Here is an 8,403-nt window from a genome sequence, read left to right on the forward strand (position 1 = left end):
AGTAGGGTGTAGAGGGGACAAGCATGCTGAAGGCTTTGGGGAAAAAGGTTTTAAATGAGTAAACTACATGTCTAGTCACTATACTATAAAGTAGGTTCCAGTTTAAGCACTGAACTAAAAACATTTTCAATGCGATCACTTAACTATTTTTTCACGATATATAGGAATTGCTAGTTTTATTAAAATTACAAAAATATTTAAAATGTAATGAAAGTTTATAACCAAATTCGTAAACTAAACACATAATAAGGATTTTTTTATAATCATTAACGTAAGAAATTAGTCACTTAAGATCACACAATGACCATATAAGAAAAATGATAAAAAAAATTTAATCAAATAAACTCGAATAATATATACAAATAGATCTAACTGCGTTGACAAACGAAACAGAAAAGAATATCAAGCAATTGAAATATCACTAACAAACCACAAATTAGAATCGAGCGACATAAGAAAAACTATTTACGAACACAAATTGCGTATCTAAATTCAATCTAATGGTCCAAAACATGGAAGATTAGCGTGATAACAAACGCCATCTTGATCTCTCATGATGATTTCAAATTCAACCCTAAGAAAATGATAAACAAAAGTAACGATAAAATGACTGAAAACGTGTGATAAAGACAAAAGCAAATATGTCATACAGACAAAGTTATTAAAAACTAAAAAACAAGAAAAAAAAAAGTAAAGATATGATACAATAAAAGAATAACAAAAGAATGAATACCGACAGTCATCGACCAACACTAAAGTTGATATCGTCATCGGTTAAACAAATGAAAGAAAAAAAAATAACAACGACACAATAAAAAAAAATTAGGGCTGAAAAGCCTAAGAGAAGAATAGGTTAAAGATTAATTTGAACTTAAAAGATATCACTTAGCTATTTAAATGATATCAATTAAATCACTTAGGTGGCTTTTGGTTGGATGGAATCCATTGGAATTGGTGGGAATTGGAATCCAATTCCACCATTTTCCCATGTTTGGTTCAAGTTTTTCAAGGGAATTAGAATCCCTGGTGGAATTCAATTCCATCAAATGAGGGAAAGTGAATTCCATCCAAAAATTGATGGAATTCAATTCCCTTGTTGGAGGGAATTGAAATTTGACCATACTACCCTCATCAATCCTTTGGTAACTTATTCATATATTGAATAAAAATATTTTTTTATTATTTCTGGTCAGGTTGGGTTTCTAATTCATATATTTGGGTCAGGTCGGGTCGGGTGAAACTTTATTTCAGTCGGGTCGGATCGGGTTTTTTTAAGTGTGATATTCGGGTCGGGTCGGGTCGGGTTCGAGTTTAGGGTGAAAAAAACCGGACCGACCCGAAAATATATATAATTCAGGTCGGGTCGGATTAAGTCACTGTTTTTATTAAATAAAAATATTTTTTATTATTTCGGGTCGGGTCAGATTTCTAATTCATATATTCGGGTCGGGTCGGATGAAACTTTATTTTGTTCGGGTCGGGTTTTTTAAGTGTGATATTCGGGTCAGATCGGGGTTTAGGGTGAAAAAAACCCGGACCGACCAGAAAATATATATAATTCGGGTCGGGTCGGATTAAGTCACTGTTTTTATTAAATAAAAATAATTTTTTATTATTTCGGGTCGGGTCGGATTTCTAATTCATATATTCGGGTCGGGTCGGGTCGGATGAAACTTTATTTTGTTCGGTTCGGGTCGAGTTTTTTAAGTGTGATATTCGGGTCAAGTCGGGTCGGGTTTTTTTAAGTGTGATATTCGGGTCGGGTTCGGGTTTAGGGTGAAAAAAATCGGGCCGACCCGAAAAAATATATAATTTTACGTTATATATTTAGGAATACTTACAATAATACCCCTCTATATATAATTTTTTTTTTCAATTAAGTTAATGTTTTTATTGAATAAAAATAATTTTTTATTATTTTGAGTCGTGTTGGGTCGAGTTTCTAATTCATATATTGAATAAAAATAATTTTTGGTAACTAATTAACATACTCCGATTGGAATGTATCGAAATATTGCTCTATCTTTTGGTAACTTATTAACATATTTTGATTGCGATGATTTTAACTTATAATGTTTATTAGCATGATTTTTATAATTTATTGAAATGAATAATCAATAAATAAAATGAAATTTTAATATTTTTTAATTTTTTTTATAATATATTACTACATGTAAGTTGTAAAATAAACTAAAATAAAGCAAAAAAACAAGAAGGGTAATTCTGTCATTTTACATTACTGAAATCAAATTCATCTGATATGTCTGCGAACCAAACAGAATATGGAATTGGATTCCAATTCCTACAGATTCCAATTCCTTCACAGATTCCAATTCCTTCACAGATTTCAATTCCCTCATAAACATTCCAGCGAACCAAACGACATCTTATTGTCATCTTTCTATGAGGATATTGATGTGGCAATTAACTAAATTTATATGATTATATATTTAATCCTTACTATTTATACATATTATCAATTTAATCTTAATTTTAATTAATTTAATAGTATACAATAAGATATTGATACATATCATAATATAGTTATTTATTACCAAAGTGACAAGTATTAAACTTGGTTAAGTGGATAAGGCTCATTTATTCCCAAGCCATTACCCTTTCTCTATTTTTTTTTAGTTTTTGATGATAATTTATGTCATCATGTTATTGGAGGATTATTGAGTTATATTTAGTTAAAATTATATGATAATTACATGTGTTAATATTTTATTGGATGAATATTAAATTATTTTTAATTATAATTAAAAATTAAATTAATAAAATATATAATTAATAATTAATTAAATGTATAATTATATATGAAGAATGAATATTAAATTAAAAAAACTACAAATTGATTTATGATCTTATTTAACTATTTGAAAAGGGAAAATACAGTTTTACTTTAAACAGATTCATTTATCCAAAATTAAGGTGGTGTTTGTTTTTGTAGAGGTAAAAGGTATGCAGTCTGTGGACCACATCTGCAGACATCTGCAGCAGAAGATGTGGACCAAAAGTCTGCAGTCTGCAAGAAGAAGATTGTTTGTTTTTTAACATCTGCAGACTGCTAAAATAAACTGAAATATAAATAAACTGATCTTTTAATAAATTTAATAAGTATTTTATAATTTTTTAAACTTTATTGGTGAAAATGATCTATATAACTCAACGATATCTAATATACTTTATTTGAAAAAATATATATTAAATAAATATTATACGAATTTTATTATTATAAATTATTACATCTACGGACTATTAGATTTTGGTTTTAATGTTATATATCATTTTAAAAATTATTATTAAATCAATCGATAATGAAATCAATTTGATTTTAATTCAATCTGTTTGTTTTGGTTTAAGTAATTTTTAAAAGAATTATATTTTAATTCTCAATTATTATCGATTCACAATATATCAATACTCAATTTTATAATATCATTTAAATCATCTTAATTTATTCGAGTGGTACAATCCGATTCTAGTAACATAAAAAATATATATAATATATACTCCATATAATATACATCAATTAGTATTTTTCTATTTAGAAAAAATATATTATTTGTTATTTATTTATTTATTATGTATAAAAGGACTTTCGTACTTTACTAGAATTAAATGATAAGAATCAAATTTTTCAATAGTGTGAATAATTTTTATTAAAACATTTATTTTGTCTTTTAATGCTAATAATTGTATGTCCCCGTGATTTTCTAAGTTTTTATATAAAAAAAAGTTTACTAAGTTTAATGTATAATATTTTTTACTAAGTTTAATATATTTTTTCAAATAAAGTATATTCGATATCGTTGAGTTATATACAAATGATCATTTTCGTCAATAAAGTTTAAAAAATTATAAAATACTTATTAAATTTATTAAAATATTATAAAATTATTAATAAATTTATCTAAATACTATAAAATAATTATTATATTATCGAACTTTTATAATTTATTACAACATTATAGTGACTATTTTGTAATAATTTATTAAATTTAATGACATTTTATAATTTTTTTATAAAATTAATAGCAAAAATGGTTATTTGAAGAGGTTAGAAGACATCTGCAGACATAAGGCCACATCTGCGCCGCACAGACCACGCATAGACGTTAGAAGAGCGCAGACGATAGAAGAGCTTCTGTCTTCTAAAAAACAAACGGTCTGCCAAGCCCAATGTCTGCGCGGCGCAGACATAAGAGCTTTGAAGACCTTAAACAGTGAAAACAAACACCACCTAAGTCTCGTGACCTTTTGATCAATTACTCTTCGATTTGATTGCATGCACATAAACAATTCTCTGAATATCATTTATCAATATTAACTTTTCATACTATTGAACCACATTTTATAATATTTTGATATAACAAATTAAGGCAAAAATATTTTTGGACTTGAATTGAATTTATTCAAAGTTTTTTAAAAGTTTTCAAAAATAATTCAAAGTCCATAAAACTAGAATTTGAGCACAAAATGCTTTTCTAGGTACGAAGTACCGATACTGTTCTTACAGTATCGATACTGCATGAACAATACCGATATTGTTCCTGTGGTACTGATATCAAAGGTAAGAGAAGTATCGATATTCTCTAGGTAGCATCGATACTACCAATATTTCTCAAATTCCATAATGCAAAATAAGTACTGATACCCATGGGGGTACCGATACTACTTTATATAGTAGTATCGATACCATAAGCATAGTATCAATACCATTAGGCCCAACGACTAGTTTTATTTTGTAGAGAAAACATCACCAACGGCTATAAATGGCCGCAAACACATTCCAACATATAAATACAAGTTCAAGACATTTGAAGAAGGGTTAGAACACCTATCCAAGCAATCAAACACAAGAGAATAGCTTTTCACTCTTTATTTCCTTTCTCTTGTAAATAGTTCTGTTTTTGTGAGCTTAAAATTGTAAACATCTACCATGTAAGGGTTTTCTTATTTACACATTTTTCCTTTTTGTAAAAGGGGTTTTGGTTCTATCTTATCCAATTGAAAAAATAGGGAGTTGTAAAGGTTACTCTTGATCCTTGAAAAAGAAATAACAAATTAGTGGATTTGTTGAAAAATCCTTAGTGAGGAGCTAAGGTAGTGGATGTAGACTTAGTTGATAAGTCGAACCACTATAAATCTTTGTGCAAAATTGTCTATATTTTCTTTCTCCTTACTCCCTAAACAATATTTTCCAATTCACCCCTCTTGGCATAATTTTCGGTTGATCTTTAAGCTTCATAAATCCCAACAATTGGTATCAAAGCTTGACTTATTAGAAGGTTAACCTTGAGAGGTTCCTAGAAGAAGCTTTATCAATTTCCGATGCAACCGACAAGAAGATGGCTTCGACCTGCGGCTCTTACTACATTGAAGACTCTCAACCGGTCAACAAGCCACCTTATTTCAATGGAGCAAATTATGCCTATTGAAAGAACTTGATGATGCTCTTCATTCAAGCCAACGATTTAGGAGCTCGAAACTCAATCATTAGAGGATACTCTATTACAACCGATGAGATGGATGATTGTAGTGATGGAGAGAAGAAGAAGTTCAAACTCAATGCAAAGGCTATGCACATTCTATTTTGTGCATTAGGGTTGGATGAATATAGAAGATTCTCATTTTGTTCTAATGCCAATGAGATTTGGGACAAACTCCAAGTCACTCATGAAGGAACCAATAAAGTGAGGGAAACCAAAATTAGTTTTCTCAACCATAACTATGAGAATTTCAAGATGAATCTGGATGAAGATATCAAAGGTATGACGAAAAGATTTTTCGTGTTTGTCAACAGTCTCAAGGGATTTAGAGAAGTAATCCATAATGAGAAGCTTGTGAGGAAGATGATCTACTCTCTTCTAAAGTCTTGGCAATAAAAAAAACGGTGATCATCGAAGCTAAGAACCTAAAGACTCTCACTCTTTATGAGCTTATTAGTTCTCTTCTCACTCATGAGTTGATGGTGAAGGAAGAAGAAGATGATGAAGAAAAGAAAAACAAAAAGAAGAAGGAGGTAGACATTGCCTTCAAATCCACCAATGAGAGCAATCAAGACTCAAGTGAAGAGATGGATGAAGAAGATAAAGAAGAAGATGAAGAAGAAGATGAAGAAGAAGAAGAAGAAGAAGAAGAAGAAGAAGAGATGGTCAAACTCTTCAAAATATTCAAGAGATTCATGACTTCTAAGGAAGTAAAGCATGAATCAAGCAAAAAGAAGAGTCCCCCGATGTACTTCAATTGTCAAAGAATGGAGCATGTCAAGTACGATTGTCCCCTCTTAAAGAATAAGGGATTAAGTAAAAAAAAGGCATTTGTGGCAGCTTGGAGTGATGAAGATGACTCAAATGATGAAGATGAAGTAGTCAACCTATATCTCATATCAATCCAAGAATATTCAAAGGTATCATATAACTCAAATGAATTAAATTCATATTCTTTTGATGAGTTACAATATGCTTATAATGAGTTGTATTTGGAATTTGAGACCATGAATTCCAAATATAAGAAATTAATTTCAAAACTTAAAGTTGAAAATGATTTGGTTTTGAAAGAAAAAGTTGATTTTGAAAAACAAAATGAAACTTTGAAAAATGATTTAGAAAAAGAAAATTTTGATTTGAAATTTAAGCTTGAAAGCTTAACAAAAGAAAAATAATTAATTTCTAAAAACTACTCATTATGTTTAAAAATGGCAAAATGCTCACATTGCAATTTTCATGGTCATTTGGAACATACTTGTCCTTTAAAAAAAGGAAAACGTTTTTAAATTAAACAAGTATGGGTTCCAAAGGGAACAAGGGGCATTGAAACTAACGTCCAAGGATCCAAAGCGATTTGGATACCAAAATCTACTTAAATGTCTCTTGTAGGTGTGTGGGAGTAATGGTGATGAAAGTGAAGATATTCAAATGCTCTAGCCACACTTGAAAAGGAATGTGTAACCTCTAAGCTTAAAGTTTTTTAATTTTGTATAATTTGTTGCTCATTTAGTTTTAAGCATGCATGAGTTTTGATCTTAAATGATTATGTTTTGTTTTTCATGTCATGTATGTTGAAAATATGTAATGATGAACATTTTCTAAAGTTTTAATGATTTTTCATAAATGTTTGTTCATCATAATGAATTTTGGTCAAAATTGGTTTTAAATGCTTTGTTTTTACAAATTTTAATTTTTTGACCTTAATTGAAATGTTTATGCATATAATTTATTACAAATGATATCTCTCTAACAATTAATATGAAAATTTTCAAATGCATAACATTTTTATATAGCTTTATGCACAAGCACTTAATACAACAATTAATATTGCATAAAGTATCTCAGACTTGGATATATTGAATTTCATGTATTACTAACTTGTTTGTTCATCTTTGTTGAAATTCAATTTTGTTTAAGTGTCAAGCTTTTAAAGTAATTTTTAATGCATTTATCGAGGGGGAGCTTTTTGATTTTTTAAATGATTTTTTTAAATTTACCACTTACTCTCCATTGTTGTTTTGAATTTTAAAGATGAATTATTTTTTATATAACAGAAAGGGGGAGAAGTATGGGTTTGAAAAATTCAATTTCAAGAATGTAAAAGGGGGAGCTTTAACATTTTCCAAAATATGTCACTTTTTCATTAAATATTTTATTAAGGGGGAGTTTTTCGAAAACAATTTTCAAATGTTTTGTTATATCAAAAAGAGGGAGATTGTTAAACCACTTTTTATAATATTTTGATATAACAAATTAATGCAAAATGTTTTTGGACTTGAATTGAATTTGTTCAAAGTTTTTCAAAAATAATTCAAAGTCCATAAAACTAGAATTTGAGCACAAAATGTTTTTTTGTGTACGAAGTACCGATACTGTTCTTTCAGTATCGATACTGCATGAAATTACTGATATTGTTCCTGTGGTACCGATACCAGAGGTAAGAGAAGTATCGATATTCTCTAGGTAGTATCGATACTACCAGTGTTGCTCAAATTCCAGAATGCAAAATAGGCACTGATACCAATGAGGGTACCAATACTCTTTTACATAGTAGTATCGACACCAATAAGCATAATATCGATACTGTCATGCCCAACGGCTAGTAACAACTAATTTTAATTAAAAATAGTAAAGGAAGTACCAATACTCATTAAAGGAGTACCGATAGTCCCTGTACTGGACATTTTTATTTTGCATAGAAAACATCCCTAACGGCTCCAAATCATCCCAACGGTTAGAAACGACCACAAACACATTCCAACATATAAATACAAGTTCAGGACACTTGAAGAAGGGTTAAAACACCTATCCAAGCAATCAAACACAAGAGAAGAGCTTTTCACTCTTTATTTCTTTTCTCTTGTAAATAGTTGTGTTTTTGTGAGCTTAAAATTGTAAACAACTACCT

The sequence above is a fragment of the Hibiscus syriacus genome, unplaced genomic scaffold (genome assembly GCF_006381635.1).
Source record: "Hibiscus syriacus cultivar Baekdansim isolate YM2019G1 unplaced genomic scaffold, ASM638163v2 tig00116959_pilon, whole genome shotgun sequence".
NCBI lineage: Eukaryota > Viridiplantae > Streptophyta > Magnoliopsida > Malvales > Malvaceae > Hibiscus > Hibiscus syriacus.